Source organism: Monodelphis domestica, chromosome 4, assembly GCF_027887165.1.
Source record: "Monodelphis domestica isolate mMonDom1 chromosome 4, mMonDom1.pri, whole genome shotgun sequence".
NCBI classification, from domain to species: Eukaryota; Metazoa; Chordata; class Mammalia; order Didelphimorphia; family Didelphidae; genus Monodelphis; species Monodelphis domestica.
In genome coordinates this window covers 201,949,917-201,968,407 of record NC_077230.1, presented here as the reverse complement: position 1 = coordinate 201,968,407, position 18,491 = coordinate 201,949,917, and the positions used below count along the sequence as shown (strand labels likewise).

At 38.3% G+C, this 18,491-nt stretch overlaps 1 pseudogene; it reads right to left on the bottom strand.

Annotated features, from left to right (window-relative positions):
- Nucleotides 1-16,093: 16,093 nt before the first annotated feature.
- Nucleotides 16,094-18,267, bottom strand: LOC100027975 (V-type proton ATPase subunit d 1-like; annotated as a pseudogene).
- Between the last annotated feature and the right edge of the window lie 224 nt (nt 18,268-18,491).

The following is an 18,491-nucleotide window of genomic DNA, read 5'->3' as shown; positions in this document are numbered from 1 at the left end:
ATTAACTGCTCATGGGTGGGACGAGCTAACATAATAAAAATGACCGTCTTACCCAAACTTATCTATTTATTTAGTGCCATCCCCATCGAATTTCCAAAAAAACTTCTTGACTGAATTAGAAAAAAACAGAGTTCATTTGGAAGAACAAAAGATCAAGGATATTCAGGGAAATCATGCAAAAAAATGCAAAGGAAGGTGGCATTGCAATACCAGATCTCAAACTATATTACAAAGAAGTGGTCATCAAAATAATTTGGTACTGGCTAAGAGACAGAAAGGTGGATCAGTGGAATAGACTTGGAGTAAGTTACCTTAACAAGACAGTCTATGACAAGCCAAAAGGCCCCAGCTTTGGGGACAAAAATCCATTATTTTATAAAAACTACTGGGAAAATTGGAGGGCCGGGTGGGAGAGATTAGGCTTGGATCAACACCTCACAACCTACACCAAGATAAACTCAGAATGGGTGAAAGACTTGAACATAAAGAAGGAAACTATAAGTAAATTATGTGAACACCGAATAGTATACATGTCAGACCTTTGGGAAGGTCAAAATTTTAAAACCAAGCAAGTCTTAGAAAGAGTCACAAAATGTAAAATAAATAATTTTGACTACATCAAATTAAAAAGCTTTTGTACAAATAAAACCAATGTAACTAAAATTAGAAGGGAAGCAACAAATTGGGAAACAATCTTCATAACAAAAACTTCTGACAAAGGTCTAATTACTCAAATTTATAAAGAGTTAAACCAGTTGTACAAAAAATCAAGCCATTTTCCAATTGAAAAATGGGCAAGGGACATGAATAGGCAGTTTTCAGTTAAAGAAATCAAAACTAGTAATAAGCACATGAAAAAGTGTTCTAAATCTCTTATAATCAGAGAGATGCAAATCAAAACAACACTGAGATATCACCTCACACCTAGCAGATTGGCCAACATGACAGCAAAGGAAAGTAATGAATGCTGGAGGGGATGTGGCAAAGTGGGAACACTAATTCATTGCTGGTGGAGTTGTAAATTGATCCAACCATTCTAGAGGGTCATTTGGAACTATGCTCAAAGGGCGCTAAAAGACTGTCTGTCCTTTGATCCAGACATAATACTGCTGGGTTTGTACCCCAAAGAGATAATAAGGATAAAAACTTGTACAAGAATATTCATAGCTGCACTCTTTGTGGTGGCAAAAAGTTGGAAAATGAGGGGATGCCCTTCAATTGGAGAATGGCTGAACAAATTGTGTTATATGTTGGTGATGAAATACTATTGTGCTCAAAGGAATAATAAAGTGGAGGAATTCCATGGAGACTGTAACAACCTCCAGGAAGTGATGCAGAGTGAAAGGAGCAGAACCAGGAGAACATTGTACACAGAGACTGATACACTGTGGTATAATCAAATGTAATGGACTTCTCCATTAGTGGCAATTCAGTGATCCTGAACAACCCGGAGGAATGTATGGGAAAGAACACTATCCACATTCAGAGGAAAATCTCTGGGAGTAAAAACACCAAAGAAAAACAACTGCTTGATTGCATGGATCGAGGGGGAAAGGATTGTGGATGTAGACTCTGAATGAACATCCTACTGCAAATACCAACAATATGGAAATAGATTCTGATCAAAGACACATGTAATACCCAATGAATTGTGCGTTGGCTACAGGAGGGGAGGGGGTAGAGAAGAGAGGAATGGAAAATGATTTTTGTAAACAGGGAATAATGTTTGAAATTGACCAAATTAAAAAAAAAATTAACATTGATCATTTCTTGTATGGTTGAGTCAAAGTATGCATAGTTTTACAGACTTTGGAGAATAGGTCCAAAATGCAATCCAGAATGGTTGAACCAGCTCACAATTTCAAGAACACTGCATTAATGTCTCAATTTTCCCACTTCCTTTAGTAAGCTGTTTCACCCCTTCCTTTTGTTGGTTCTATTGCTCAGAAATTCATAATGAAGCATTACCTTCCTGTGCTTTGTAGAATTATTTGGGAGAGATTAGGCCAGTCTCTACTTATATTCTTCCATTTTGCCTTAATGAAAACTACAAGGATGAGTGAAGGTTATAGACATCTTGACGGTTAAGAATAAAAGAATAATTCCATATGTGCTCTGTTACTTGGGCATAGTAGAATATTGTTACAAGGGAATCACTTTAAAAGACTGATATATATTAATTTAAGGTCGCCAAGGAATCAGCTATGTAATTCCTAAATGAAAAACTCAAGTCAGCCGTCAGCCTTTTTTGGAGTTTAATTACAATAGGAGCAAGAAAGGAATTAGAGATATATATATAGAGAGAGAAAGGGGAGAGAAGGGAATAGGGCTTAAATACCCCTTCTGTTTAGGCTGGGCCAAAAGGCCCAAGCCCTTAGATAGCTGGGGCAAAGAAAAGAGATCAGTCCCTATTACTCACGTGTCCAAAATGGAGAAACAGTCTCAGAGGCCCCCACCTTCAGCTTCCTTCAGAGCAAGCTTCCTCAGAGCCCAGGAACAACACCGACCCCAAAAATCCACACCTCTCTCCAGTCTCCAGACCCTCCTATCTTCAAGGACACCATCCCAGTTGCCTCCCCTCAGTCCTCACATCTACCAATCACTCTTCATCAATTTCCCTGTCAATGGAGGCTCTCGCTTAACCCAGGACCGCCCAGAGGTTTCTGGCTTTTGCACATGTCTTTTGAAAGTCATATTTTTCAAATGATTAAATCTATACTCCTTTGCTACAGCCCTTTCTAAATCCTGTTAACTTGAGTATGGTAGAGATTGGAATAATTAAATTTTGATCTAGGCTGCAGCCCTTACTCAATCCTATTAGGACTGAATAGGGTGGAGATTGATTCCAAGTATCTCCATTGTATCAATTCTAAATCAATCAAGACTCAAAGAAATTCCTGTTCTATGCTTAAGCATAGGTCAAAGTCCTTTCCATTGTTCAGCAAAGGGTTTCTGTCCTAAAGTAATCTTAAGAAGGGAAGAGAAGGAACCTCCCATGCCAATGGAGTTCCCATTCCAATAGACTATCAGTAAGAAATTTTCCAAGTATGAAATATCCCAATGGTGAAATTTTCAACAATTATAAGTCTAAGGAAATTTGAGGTTTACAATCCCCCCTGATGATCATTGGGAGACTAGTTTCCCCATTGATCATTTAACATAATCATTTTGTAGTTCTAAATTCACTTCTAACTAAAGATATACACAATATTCAATTTTCTAAGAGAAATTAGAATAGTGAGAGAGGAAATAGAAAAGAAAAGAAAGCAAAACCAATGTTTGCTAGGCGCATTGACAGAAAGCCAAATTAGGGGCAGTCCCTTTTGGCATAAATGTTACAATAAATGTTCAATCAAAAGTTCAGTCCAATCAATCACATCCAAAGTTCATTCTTGATCTTCTTGATGAAGTGTAGGTTTTTGGCATCTTTCTGCAACAGTTCATTCTCTGGATATAAAAGTTTCAAGCTTCTTTCTTGAAGATCTTTTCTTGAACAAAATCAAAATCTTTGAAATTTTTATAAAAGTAAAATCTTAAACAAAAGTCTTGGATTTTTATAAAAATAAAATCTCAAACAAAAAAAATTCAAAAATTCTTAGATTTTAAATTAAAATACAATCCCCCCTGAAGTAAGTATTAAAAAAAATATCAAGTTAAGCTCAGAATGCAATGTTCAGGTATGGGGTTGTATGTGTCAATTATCAAAAAAATAGAAAAATAATCAAAAACATAAGAAAATTTCAAAATAGACCTTGTATAGGTCCAGTTTAAAGTAATTTCTATCCCACAAGTATGTAGGACAGAATGCAGTAATATTTCACTTAGCCATTTGTAGCCAAGACTACAGGAAGTTGCCATAATATAAGAAGAAAAGAATTAGAATTCTATTTTGATGGGGAAATGTCATTCCCTTGTCTGATTTTTTTTTCCTTCAGAGATATAGGGAGCCAGCATGATAGTCAAGCTTTGTACTTGTTTGAGTACTTCGAAAGGAGTGTAGATACAAGGAAGTCCTACGACTTAAACATAAGTTAAGCGTCGCAACCTTGAGTCTCACTTTAATATTTCATGTGTGCTCTATTGGCACTATTCAGGTTTAGTCTGTGCTCCTTGTTTTTATCCCTTTTCCTGGAATCAGACACAAACATTAATCACAGTCCTATAATATTTTATCAATAAATGGCAGGTTCCCATAGTTTAAAGCTTTTAGGCATATATTGATATTATAGCAAGAGTATATATATTAACTTGTATTACTGCAGGGAAAAAAATAATATTAATATTAATTATGTGTACCTTCAGTACAAAAAAATGAGAAAAAAATCAAATATTCTGATCAAAAAATAAAAAGAAATAAGAAAAAATAAGGAAAAAAAATCAGTAATTCAATATATTCTTGAAAAAAAAAACATCCATTTGTCTATGGATTATTATCTCCAATTCATATGATAAGATAGAGTCACAATTCATATGATAGGATAGAGTCAATCAGTCTCAGCAGAAGATGCTTTCTTCACATGTGAGCAGTGAATCCAAGAGTTTCTTTCTCCAATCTTTATAGATGTTGGAGTAGTTAATAATATTTGGAATGGTCCTTCCCATGAAGGTTGAGTTGCTCCAGTTCGCTTGAAATTCTTGATATAAACTTTATCTCCTGGGTTCAGGTCATGCAGAGAAAAGTCTAATGGTCCAGCTTGTACTGCAGCTCCGGATTCATGAAGTTCACGTAGTTTGTGCTGTAACTCCTGTATATAGGAAGCAATAGTAATATCTCCCCCTAATAGCGATGTATAAGCCGGGGAGAAAGGCTTAGCCTGTATAGGCGGATGTCCAAAAAGCATCTCAAATGGTGAAATATGTAAGTCTCCTCTAGGCCTGCTTCTAAGATAAAATAGGGCCAGAGGGAGAATTTCAGGCCATTTTAAATGGGTCTCAGTGCATAATTTGCCAATCATAGTCTTAAGTTCTTTATTCATCCTCTCCACTTGGCCTGAGCTCTGGGGGTGATATGGAACATGGAATTTTGGAGTTATCCCCAAGCAAGAATATATTTGATTTAAGACAGAATCGGTAAAATGACTCCCTCTATCGGAGTCAATACGTGCTGGTAGGCCAAAACGAGGAATAATTTCTTTTAAAAGTATCTTTGCAACAAAATCTGCTGTGGCTCGGGTCGTAGGAAATGCTTCCGGCCATCTGGTTAGTTGATCTACAATTACTAGACAAAATTTATAACATCCAGCTTTTGGCATTGTAATGAAATCTATCTGTAGATGTTCAAAAGGTGTGTAAGCCAGAGGACGTCCCCCAAAGGCTTTTCCACGATATGCATGTTGGTTATATGCCTGGCAAATAGGGCAGGCTGAACATACTTTAGAGGCTACAGTAGTTATACCAGGGGCTATCCATACTCTCTTGACAGAGTCCACGATGCCCTGGGTGCCAAAATGACCATTTTTATTAATAGATTGGCAAATTTGGTTATAGAAACTTCTAGGGAGCAGGGGTTTTCCTTCAGATGACACCCATACTCCATTAATCTGTTTTGCTTTAAATTTTTGTTTCCATTTTTCCACTTCCTTTTCATTATAGGAGAGTGATAAATTTAAATTATCAGTGGTTGTTAATGTTAAAATTAATCCAGGTCCTTCTATGGCTGCTAGTTTTGCAGCGGCATCTGCTCGGTCATTTCCTCTAGAGACAGGGTCAGAGCCACCTGTATGGGCAGAGCAATGAACTACAGCTAGGGCTTTAGGCAGTTTGAGAGCAGAAAGAACTTCATTAATAATTTCTGCATTAGCTATGGATTTTCCAGCTGAGGTTAAAAATCCTCTTTGGAGCCATAGCATCCCGACTGAGTGACAAATGCCGAAAGCATATCTAGAATCCGTATAAATTGTTGCCTTTTTATCCTTGGCAATTATACAAGCTTGTTTTAGAGCTATGAGTTCTGCTCCTTGAGCGCTAATGTTAGAAGGTAGTGAAGCTGACCATTCAGTGGCAAATTCTGAGACTACGGCAGCTCCAGTGTAACGTATGCCATCCCTCATAAAAGAGGAACCATCGGTAAATAAAATCAGATCTGCATTGTCTAAGGGAGTGTCCAAGAGATTATCTCGAGGCTTTTCTGCCATGGACACTAATGTTTCACAGTTATGTAGTGGTTCTCCTGAAGTGGGTAAATCTGGAAGCAAGGTGGCAGGGTTAAGAGTTGAACAGCGTTTCAAGGTAATATTTTCACTATTTAATAAGGTTATTTCATACCTTGTAATTCTCTGATCCGAGAATGCCTGTGTTCTATGTTTTACCAATAATGCTTCAATCTCATGTGGGCACATTATTGTTAATGGACATCCCAATACTAAATCAACGGTTTTTGTTACTAGTAAGGCTGTAGCAGCTACTCCTCTAAGGCATGGTGGTGCTCCTGCTGCTACTGGGTCTAGTTGGGCAGAATAATAAGCAATTGGGCGCTGAGAAGGTCCCAAAGTCTGAGTTAACACACCAGAGGCTACTCCTCTTCGCTCATGCACATATAAAGTAAATGGCTTGTTGTAATCTGGGATGCCTAGAGCAGGGGCAGACATGATAGCCTTTTTCAGATCTGTTAGAGCTGACAAGTGTTCAGGCTCTAATTTGAGGGGTTCAGGAACCGAATCCTTTGTTAATGCTATAAGGGGTTTAGTGATTTCCCCATAGCAAGGAATCCATTGTCTACAAAACCCTGTTGCTCCTAAAATTGCTCTCAGCTGTTTCTTAGTGGTAGGAGCACTCAATTTTTGAATGTTCTCAATTCGTTTTGGAGAAATATAACGAGCACCCGCAGTCAAGATGAATCCCAAATATTCTACTTTTTGGAGACACCATTGAACTTTATCCTTAGAGATTTTATGTCCTCTTTTGTGCAATTCCAAAAGAAGGTGTTTGCTATCTTCTTGACATGTTTCTGCATCTGTTGAAGCCAAGAGTAGATCATCTACATATTTGATTAATTTGCTATTTTTAAATGTTATATTGTCTGTGTCTTGGCTCAAAATTTGCTCAAATAAGCTCGGACTTTCGACATAACCCTGTGGCAGCCGACACCAGGTATATTGTGAGCCCTTCCAGGTGAAAGCAAAAATATGCCTGGAGTTTTCATGTATTGGTATGGAAAAGAAAGCTGAACACAAGTCTACTACTGTAAAGTATGTAGCTGTGCTAGGAATAGATGAAATAATAGTATGTATGTTAGAAACTACGGAGTGTCTCTTTATAACGTGATTATTCACTGCCCTTAGATCCTGTACAAATCTATAGATGTGTTTGCCATCGGGCCCTCTTTTTGGTTTTTTAATTGGCAGGATGGGCGTGTTGTATTCAGATTTGCAAGGGATTATTATTCCCTGTTCTATTAATGAGTTAATAACTGGTGTAATACCCTCAATTGCCTCCTTTGAGAGGGGATACTGAGGGATAGAAGGAGGTGGGCTAGATTTAGTTTTTATCTGCACAGGAACAGCAGATTTAAGTAAGCCTACATCAGAAGAAGATGTGGCCCAAAGAGACTCTGGTATATCTTTAGGTATTTCAAAAATGGAAGGTTCTTTTGCCTCCTGGTTTTCCGAGAGAAGTACAGGGAGTAAATTTAAAGATTCCTCTGGTACTTCTAATGATAATGAGCCATCTGGGGAGCAGGTTATTGTGGCTCTGAGTTTGCATAGAAGGTCCCTCCCCAGCAAATTTAAAGGGGAGTCAGGCATCAAAAGGAAGGAGTGTTGTACCTCTAGGGGTCCTACAGACACCATTCTAGGAGGAAGTCTTTTAACTCTTTGGGTTATTCCTGATACTCCCATTACATTCTCTGAGCCAATAGAATAACATTGTAAATCAGGTGTTCTCTTTAATACAGACCAGGAAGCTCCGGTGTCTAATAGACAATCATAATAAGTGTTACCCACTTTTAAGGTAACATGGGGTTCATTAGTATGGGGAGGGCAGTGGATAGGGACAACGGGTAGTAGGACATCAGGGTCTGGGAAATCAAAGGTTGTATCCTCTGATTCCTGTGCCCCAGCCCCCCCTGGGCACCATCATTGTGTTTGGGATATTCCTTGGGCACCCCCCTGAAGGGCACCTCTCTGAGGGTCATTAGTACCTCGAGTAATTTTTGGACGAGCGCCATTTCTCATATATTGTTGAGTATTATCATTAAAATTTTCTTCAATTTGAGCATTGTCATTAAATTCCCAATTCCTATTTCTATAATTCTGGTTTCTAAAGTTCTTATTTCTATATTCATTATAGTTATTTCCATAGTCATTATTATAATTTCTAGAATTCTGGTTTCTATAACCATTATCATAATTTCTATAGTTATTATTTCTAAAACCATTATTAAACTGTGTATTCCTTCCAAACATCTTAAGAAAGGTTCTACATTCCATCATTTTGTGGCCCTTCTTCTCACAGAAGTGGCAAGTAATGGATTGATAATTGGATTTCTGGAGAGGGGCAATTGTCGTTGGTTCATTATCATGCCCACTTTCTAATTTAGTTATCCTATCTATTACACATCTCATTTTTTTCTTCATTTCCTCCATGTCATCATTATTCTCTTTCTCCTTTTCTTCGTTTCCCTTAAAAACATATATAGCTGTTTTTCGCAATTCTTCAAGGTCCATATCTGACCATCTTGGGCATTGTGTTTTAAAATAATTTTTAATTACTTTGCAAGAATTGTTTACAAAGATTCTTCTAACTTGTCTTAAACTATTCTCTTTATTTAAGTCCCAATCTAAGTATCTGTCCCCAAACTCGATAATTCTGTCCATAAATCTGGAGGGTGTTTCGTTTTCCTTTTGCTTAATTTTTTCCAGTTCCATCCACTTATCTGTACTGTCCGCACATTCCTTCATGGCCGTGAGGATGGCCTCTCTACAACGGTATAGTTGTAGATAGTCCTCAGGATTATTATAGTCCCATTCGGGATCCTGAGATGGCCAATGTGCTGCATTACGCCCCCGGGTTTTGTTGACATGAGCAATTATTTTATTTTTTTCACGTTCACTTAAAAAAGCCTGTAGTAAGCTCTCAACGTCCTTGTAAGACGGATTATATTGAAAAAATATGTCTCCCATCTTTTTTGTTACTAGAAAAGGATCTTGTTCATATGTGGGGATATTTCGTGTAAATTCATTTATTTCTTGGGGAGTAAACGGTATCCTATGTCTTAAAGTCACCACATCCCCATTTCGTCCTATTTCAGGTACTTCTCTTAGAGGAAACAGGCCTCTAGTTGGATTTTGCACCTGTGGGTCAGTTTGACAAGGACAGGTTTCTCTAGGAGGACAAGATCTCCCTTGCATTGGAATTTGGTTTTCTGTAGGAGAAGGAACATGAGAAGCTGGGATTGCAGGGGAAGGGTTTTGGGGATTAAATTCAGACAAGATTTGCACTGCACGAGAGAAGCAGTCTGTTAACTGGGCTATAGGGAAGGTGTTTTCCATCTCTATTTCAGGGAAGGAAATTTCCTCATTCAAAGGTTCAGAAACAGGTCTGTTTCTGGTAGAGTGGGTGTTTGCCCATTGATCCTGTAAGAAACATTTTAGATCTTCTAATTGGGCTTGCATTTTATCCTCAATTTTTCCTATTTTATCTTCCATATCTCCCATTTTATCCTCAATATTTCCTATTTTATTCTCAATATTTCCTATTTTATCCTCAAGTTTTTCTATTTTATTCTCAATATTTCCTATTTTATCCTCAATTTTTTCTATTGTATCCTCAATTTTTTCTATTGTATCCTCAATTTTTTCTATTTTATCCTCAATATTTTCTATTTTATCCTCAATATTTTCTATTTTATCCTCATTTTTTTCTATTTTATCCTCAACATTTTCTATTTTATCCTCAATATTTTCTATTTTATCCTCATTTTGTTTTATTTTATCCTCATTTTGTTTTATTTTATCCTCATTTTGTTTTATTTTATCCTCAATATTTTTTATTTTTTCATCTCTAAATATAGTATTGAGGAGTACAAAAATGACAGTACCTATTAATATAAAAATTTGGAGGTATCCTTCATTCCTCAATGCCCCTACTTCTTCAGCTGCCATATAATTGTCAAAGAATGTAGTACTCATTTTTATATGTATATTTTGTAATTTCACAAAACACGTGGGGAGCAGGGCAAAGCAACAAACTTTCCACAGGGTTTTTTTTTTTTTAATCCAGGAAGTTGTTCCTTAAGGGAAAGGATATTTAGAAACAGTTCTTCCAGCCAGGACTTTAGAGTCCTGTTGCTGAGATTTAAAAACAGCTGTTTTCTGTCTATCAGAGTCACACAGCTGGGAAGTATCTGAGGTCCGATTTGAACCCAGGACCTTCTGCCTCTAGGGCTGGCTCTCAATCCGCTGAGCTACCCAGCTGTCCCTTAAGATTAAAGGGAAGAAAAAGAAAAAACTGCTGATTCCAATTTAACTTAAGGAGAAAAGAGAAAAAGTTTTTTATACTCACGTGTTCTAGCAGCTGTGTCTTTAAGCCAAGTTTTTTTGTTAAAAAAAAAAGAACTAAGTGGTGAAACAGTATAGTAAAAAGGCAAGGAAAAAGTTTTATTGAGAGGATTCTTTAGACTCCCGTGTGGTCAGCCACAATGTTACAAGGGAATCACTTTAAAAGACTGATATATATTAATTTAAGGTCGCCAAGGAATCAGCTATGTAATTCCTAAATGAAAAACTCAAGTCAGCCGTCAGCCTTTTTTGGAGTTTAATTACAATAGGAGCAAGAAAGGAATTAGAGATATATATATAGAGAGAGAAAGGGGAGAGAAGGGAATAGGGCTTAAATACCCCTTCTGTTTAGGCTGGGCCAAAAGGCCCAAGCCCTTAGATAGCTGGGGCAAAGAAAAGAGATCAGTCCCTATTACTCACGTGTCCAAAATGGAGAAACAGTCTCAGAGGCCCCCACCTTCAGCTTCCTTCAGAGCAAGCTTCCTCAGAGCCCAGGAACAACACCGACCCCAAAAATCCACACCTCTCTCCAGTCTCCAGACCCTCCTATCTTCAAGGACACCATCCCAGTTGCCTCCCCTCAGTCCTCACATCTACCAATCACTCTTCATCAATTTCCCTGTCAATGGAGGCTCTCGCTTAACCCAGGACCGCCCAGAGGTTTCTGGCTTTTGCACATGTCTTTTGAAGGTCATATTTTTCAAATGATTAAATCTATACTCCTTTGCTACAGCCCTTTCTAAATCCTGTTAACTTGAGTATGGTAGAGATTGGAATAATTAAATTTTGATCTAGGCTGCAGCCCTTACTCAATCCTATTAGGACTGAATAGGGTGGAGATTGATTCCAAGTATCTCCATTGTATCAATTCTAAATCAATCAAGACTCAAAGAAATTCCTGTTCTATGCTTAAGCATAGGTCAAAGTCCTTTCCATTGTTCAGCAAAGGGTTTCTGTCCTAAAGTAATCTTAAGAAGGGAAGAGAAGGAACCTCCCATGCCAATGGAGTTCCCATTCCAATAGACTATCAGTAAGAAATTTTCCAAGTATGAAATATCCCAATGGTGAAATTTTCAACAATTATAAGTCTAAGGAAATTTGAGGTTTACAATATCACCTCAACTACTATTTAAATGTCTCATGATAGGCCTCAGCATTGAAAGCATATACTGTATTTATATAATAAATTTAGTTTTCCAAGTTTTTTATTTTATGTCATGGGAAACCTTGGTAATCATGGAAGGCATCATACCTAGTTAAGTAAAAACAGTTAATGACTAAAATAATACTCTCTTAATGTAAGATTTCATTTGTTTAATGAATTATAATTAAATATTCATTTCATTTTCTTGCAGTTCTCTTGTGGCAATAGTAGACAGATTAACATTTTATTAAAATGCAGGCTGCCAATCCTATAATCTTAAAATATGTCAAATTTAAATTCAACTTCTTCCTTTAGCTATTACATTTTAATTCATCATTTTATCTATATACATATAATAGATATATAATATATAACTATATAATATTTAAACATATAATAGCGTAAGTATATGATATATTTAAGATCTACCTACAGAAAGTTAAGCAAATACAAACAAAATTGACTTAATAAATCTATCTCTCTCTAAAGTTTATAATCATTTAAAATGCCTTATAATTTCAAATAAAATTATATAATGAAAAAATAAAGAAAATGATCCAAAATTCATGGATTTTTATAAAGAAATAAAAATTGGTAAGTTTTCCTAATCTATACACCAAGAATGTCCAAGCTATTAAATATAAATCACTTTATAATGTCACTCCTCAAAATCTTGCTTGAGAAACACAACTTTCATTTTTTAGTTTCCAACAATAATCATATAATTTGTTTATATATCATGATTATTTTTATTTAATTTTTTCATTATTAGTTTTATGCATGGAATAGTTTGATTCTATTGTTGGCTCTAATAATTATTAATGATTTTGGTAGAATTGAGGAGCAAGAACAGAAGGAGAAGTCAGAGAAGGAACATGTATTCTTGCAAAGTTTAAGAAATATTTTGTTCTACAACAAATCAGAAAGATGAGTAGTACAAGTATCATTATCCTAACTTTTAAAATCAGAAAATAAATTATAGAGCCAAGATTTCAGAGGAGAGGAAAATACTCACCTGAACTCTCCCAGATTCCCCTCCAAATAACTTTAAATAATGTCACGAAATGAATTCTGGACTGGCAGAACCAACAAAAGGGAGGAGCAAAACAATTTCTAGTATAATATAACTTGGAAGGTTGGGAGAAAGGGTCAGTTGAATGAGAATGGACTACAGCCCAGAGAAGGCCACTAATGCATAAGCAGGTCTCGGGGGTGACATCCTGAAAGGGGTTTTATATCATTGTCAGAAGGGGAATAAAGGGGACTCTTTACTGGCTCTGAGAGCAGGACTCTATTGTATGGCCATACATTGTTCATCATCTGAGTTACAAAGCAAGAAGGAGCAATTCCAAAAGCAGAGAAATTTATCAGAGTTTCAGGGTGGGAAAGCGTGTTTATGGTTGCTCACAGACAAGAGCACAGGCCAAGAAAGCAGTAATCATATCTCTCCTTAGGTCATATAACTTTGGAAGAATTAAAAAAGTTATACACCTTCACAGCTGGTTCTGTACATAGTAGCACAAAACACTAAAGCTTGTTAGAGGACCCCCTTGATTATGAGAGCAGAGCCCAAATTTAGCATGAAGTTAAGATAATTAAAAAATAGGCTAGAAAAATGAGCAAACAGAAAAAAATGACTTACTAGAATAATAGAAATCAAAGCACAGATATAGGAGACAAGGAAATCAAAGAAACTACAATTAAAGCCGCAAAGAAAAAATAATTGTTCTCAGCCCCAACCCCTGCCAAAAAAAGAGAAAAAATATCAAAAAGACCCCTGCCTATCATATTGACTAATATGACAGAAAAGGAAATTGAGAAATGTTGGAGAGGATATGTGAAAATTGGCACACTACTTCACTATTGACAGAGATGTGAACTGATCCAACCATTCTGGAGGACAAACTGTAATTGCAAAAGCCCAGATGAGCAAATGCCCAAAGGGCTGTAAATCTGTACATGCCATTTTACCCAGCAATCCTAGTAAGAGGTGTGTATCCCAAAGAAATAAGAAAAAAAAAAGATAAAGGACCTATTAGTACAAAAACATTCATAGTAATTCTTTTTGTGGTGGAAAGCAACTGGAAATTATGGGAAAGTCTATCATTTGGTGAATGGCTGAAAAAGTTTTGTATATTTTCATGATATAATACTATGTATAAGAAAAAAATGGCAAGGAGAATGCTCTCAGAAAAACCTAGGTAGTCTTCCAAGAACTGATTGAAAGTGAAGTAAGCAGGATAGGGACAATATTGTAGATAGTAACAGCAATCGTATACACTGATCAATTGTAAATGACATGACTATTTGTAGCAATACAATGATATGAGAAAATTCCAAAGTATTAAGTATTTATCATGAAAAATACTATCTACCTCCAGAGAAAAAAAACTGATTCTGAATGAAGATGAAAGTTTGCTTTTCTTTCTATATTTTATCCAATTTCTTTCATCATATAACTAAGTAATAAATATTTTACGTGAGTGCCCATGTATGTATAACCTATACTAAAATGATTACTTATTCAGGGTGTGATATGGTAATCACTTTAAAAGACTGATATATATTAATTTAAGGTCGCCAAGGAATTCAGCTATGTAATTCCTAAATGAAAACTCAAGTCAGCAGTCAACCTTTTATGGAGTTTTTAATTACAAACAGGAGGAAGAAAGGTATTAGAGATAGAGAGAGAGAGACAGAGAGAGAGAGAGAGACAGAGACAGAGAGACAGAGAGTGAGAGACAGAGAGAGAGACAGAGAGAGAGAGAGAGAGAGAGAGAGAGAGAGAGAGAGAGAGAGAGAGAGAGAGAGAGAGAGAGAGAAAGAGGAGAGAAGGGAATAGGGCTTAATACCCCCTCTGCTTAGGCTGGGTCAAAGGCCCAAGCCCTTAGATAACTGAGGCAAAGAAAAGAGATCAGTCCCTATCACTCACGTGACCAAAATGGAGAAACAGTCTCAGGGGCCTCCACCTCCAGCCTCCTTCAGAGCAAGCCCTCCTCTCAGATCTCTCCAGGAGCTCTCCCTCCAGGACCTCTCTCCTCTCAGACTCCTTCAGAGCAAAACCTCTCAGAGCAAAACCTCCTCTGAGCAAAACCTCCTCCTCTTCTCCTCAGACCCCGCTATCTTTAAGGAAACCATCTAAGTCCCCTCCCCTCAATTCTCACATCTACCAATCACTGTCGATGTCTCCCCTGTGCCAATGGTGGCTCTAGCTTAACCCAGGACCGCCCAGAGGTCTGTTTCCTTTGCACATGTCTGTTGAAGGTCATATTCTCAAATAATTAAATCTTGATCTTTGTTGCAGCCCTTCCTAAATCCTGTTACTCTGAGTAGGGTGGAGATTATAAGTTTCAAGACCAGGTTCTGTCATTCCAAGTATCTCTATTGTATGAATTCTAAAAACAATCATGACTCAAAGAACTTCCTGTTCTATGCTTAAGCATAGGTCAAAGCCCTTTCCATTGTTGAGCAAAAGGTTTCTGTCCTAAAGTAGTCTTAAGTAGGGAGGAGAAGGATCCTCCCTTGCCAAGCAGTTTCACATTCCAATAGAGTTCTTACTATTAGTAGGAAATTTTTCAAGTATGAAATTTCCCAATGGGGAAATTTCCAACATTCATAAGTCTAAGAAATTTTAAGGTTTACAATGGTGAGGGGAGAGAAAGAGTATGATAATTTATAATTCATTTTTTTTAATTACGGTAAGATTGTCCTTACATGTAATTGCAAAAAAGGAAAAGCTTAAAAAAATAATTGTTTAAACTTAAAAGAGCTAAAAAGAAATTTAAAAATCAAATAAAAGATATAAAGGAAAATTGGGAAATGAAATGAGTGATGCAAAAAATCATGAAAAATGGTCAAAAGCTTTGTAAACTATTTTAGGAAATAACATCTTAAAAGCAGAATTGGCCAAATGGGAAAAGAGGCATAAAAATCCACTGAAGAAAACTTCTAAAAAAAAATAAGCAGATTTTTGGCCAAATAGGAAAAGACTTAAAAAATTTCACTAAAGGACAAAATTCCTCAATAAGTAATATTGGCCAAATGGGAAAATATGCATATAAAAATCTCTAAAGAAAATAACTCATTAATAAGTAGAATTAGCCAAGAGGAAAAGGAATTAGAAAGGCTCATTGAAGAAAATAATTACTTAAAAATTGGAATTGGGCAAGTGGAAGATAATGATTCCATGAAACACCAGGAAACAATAAAACAAAATCAAGTAATAAAAAAAGAAGAAATCATGAAAAAAGTCTTTGGAATAAACATTGACCTCAAAAATAGATTGAGTAGAATTTTTTTTTCACAGAATGGGCAGTTTTATTGTGAGGAGAAACACAAAACTCAGGGCAAATCTAACAGGAGAGGTCCCAGCTGGTAGCGCGGGGTCTTTATGGCTCCCTGACTTCTGTACCGGAGCCTCCTGGCTGGGGGTGGCAGGGAGAGGAAAGGCCCCTTAGTTTCCAGAGCCAGAACCTTGGTGCTGGTAGGGGAGAGGGGGTCTGGGATATGTAGAGATGTGTGTACGTGGGTCTGTTGGAGAGAGGGATGGCCGTGCCAGGCTCTCCCTGCCCCAAATGCAGACACGCTGCTTTCTCACTGGGGGCCGGCAAGAGCCAGGTAGCCTGTGAGGCAGGTCAAACTGGCTTTCCTGAATGAGGGGGAGAAGGGGATAAAAGTGACTACATGCTTCTCAGATGCTTTGAACAGCTGTAAACATCAGGACAGGGGAGCCCTGGACTCATCTGTCTCGGGGCAGGGGTTCCAACAACACAGAAGTTACAGAGGTTATGTGCGGGGTGGGACTTGGCTCTGACCAGGATCTTAGATCCCCTCCTCCCCACTCTAGCCCTGTCAGAGCTCCAGGGGATGAAGGGAGGGAGAGGAAGCCGTGCTTCTTTAGCATTAGGTGCATATGGAACAGGCCAGAATAGTGACCGAGTTACAAATACACACATGCACAGTACCGTGGGTGCACACAGACCCACATCCACACGGAGCCCCACCATCTGTCCCCAGGGGCCTCATGGAATCATGGCCAAAGGGTAGTAAACAGAGGAATGGAGGGGGAGCTAGAAGAAGGGGATGTAGTTGTCAATCTTGGCCAGGTGGCGCTGGGCGATGCATTCGGCGATCCACACGATGTTATGGCACTCTTGCTCTTGTGAATTTTAAAAGTCTCCATCTTGATCTAGCACCCAAAAATTGTGCACACCCACACTACACGGGCATGTGCTATTCAATGACAAATCAGAAATAACTAACTGCACACCTGGGCTGTCCTAAGCCAAGCTAGACCACCATTGGCACTTGTGAGGCACAGGAAGTGACGGAGAAAGCAGCCTCTGGAATTCGCTCACTTCCTGTGGACAGGGCTAGACGCCAGTTTGTGTTAGAAGCTTGAACAGGGAGGAGGCCCGCAGATCGGTCACGTGAGTCAAGGACTGATTCCTTTCCAGCTTGGCCTTTTGGGTCTAAACTCCCTCTGCCTTGGTCAGAGGTTGAGTAACCCCTTTCCCTTTTCTCCTCTCTCCTCTCCCTCTCCGTTTCCCTACTCCCATTGTGATTAAACTTCCATAAACTCCATTCTGTCTTGAGTGTTTCATTTTAGGAATTTCATAAGTAAATTCCTTGGTGGCCATTGTTCAATATTATAATACTCTTAAAAGATGAAAATTTTCACCACAACACTCCTTGAGCTTCACAAAGGCATAGAAGACCCAAAGTGGAACTGGTTGAAGAAGACCAGCTTGTTCGGCTTCACCTCATGCTCAAAGAATTGATCCTCCAAGGTCTTATCTCCAGGATTGTTGCCACCCCTTCAAAAAGCAGTTTATATTCCTGCTCGTAGTCATCAGCCGGGGCCAGCTGGGCCAGGCCCTCAGGGTAGAGCTTCCCACAATGTGGGAACAGCTTGGCCCAGTCCTCCTTGGAGAACTCAGTGCCAAAGGAGTTGATGGTGATGATGAAGGCCCTGCGGTTGGCCTCAAACTCCAGGATAGGACGCGTGGCGTCTGCTGTGGTGCCCCCCGGCAAGGTGCAGAACTTGTAGAAGGACTCTAGGTAGGCCTTGTACAGTGTGTTACAGATGATTTCGATGTTCATCTCGCCGAGGTCCTGCTCAGAGATGCAGTCTTAGAAGAATGCACCGAGTGGGGTGTCCACTAAGATAGCATTATATAATTCGGCTGGAGTCTGAGCAATGTTCCAGGCCTCCATCTGCTCAAAGCTGCCTAGTGGGTGGCACTTGGGCACAAGCTCAACAATGGAGCGCTGGTGCAAGGTCCCTGTTATCAGCAGGATGACATTATCAATCATGTAGCTGTAGGTGATGAAGTCCAGGAAGCTGGCCAGTGGTTCATGGGCATGATTCCTCATGTGACGGAACTCCATCACCATCTTCTCCTTGAGTTTGTTGTCAATGACAGACACAGTGAGTGGGGATACCTCATTCGCCAGGAAGTTCCCATAGTCTGTGCTCTGGAGGTGTAATTTCAGATCCTCAAGAGTCTTGCACTGCACCAGGTTGAGGCAATCCTGCTGGCTCAGCACCCCGGCCTTGAAGCCCCAGACCAAGCCCTTCAAGTAGCCATTGTCCATGTTGAAGTAGAGTTCGGGGAAAGATGACATTACGGTGGTGGCAGCGGCTCCAGGAAGGTAACAAGCTGAGTAGAAATATTTTAAGATTATTTAACTACCTGAAAGTCATGATGAAAAAAAATAACTTAAGACATTATAATTTTAAAAATTATCAAGAAAAACTGCCCTGATATCCCAGAACCAGAATGTAAAATAGAAATTGAAAAAATCCACTAATCACCTCTAAAAGAGATCTTAAAATTAAAACTCTCAGG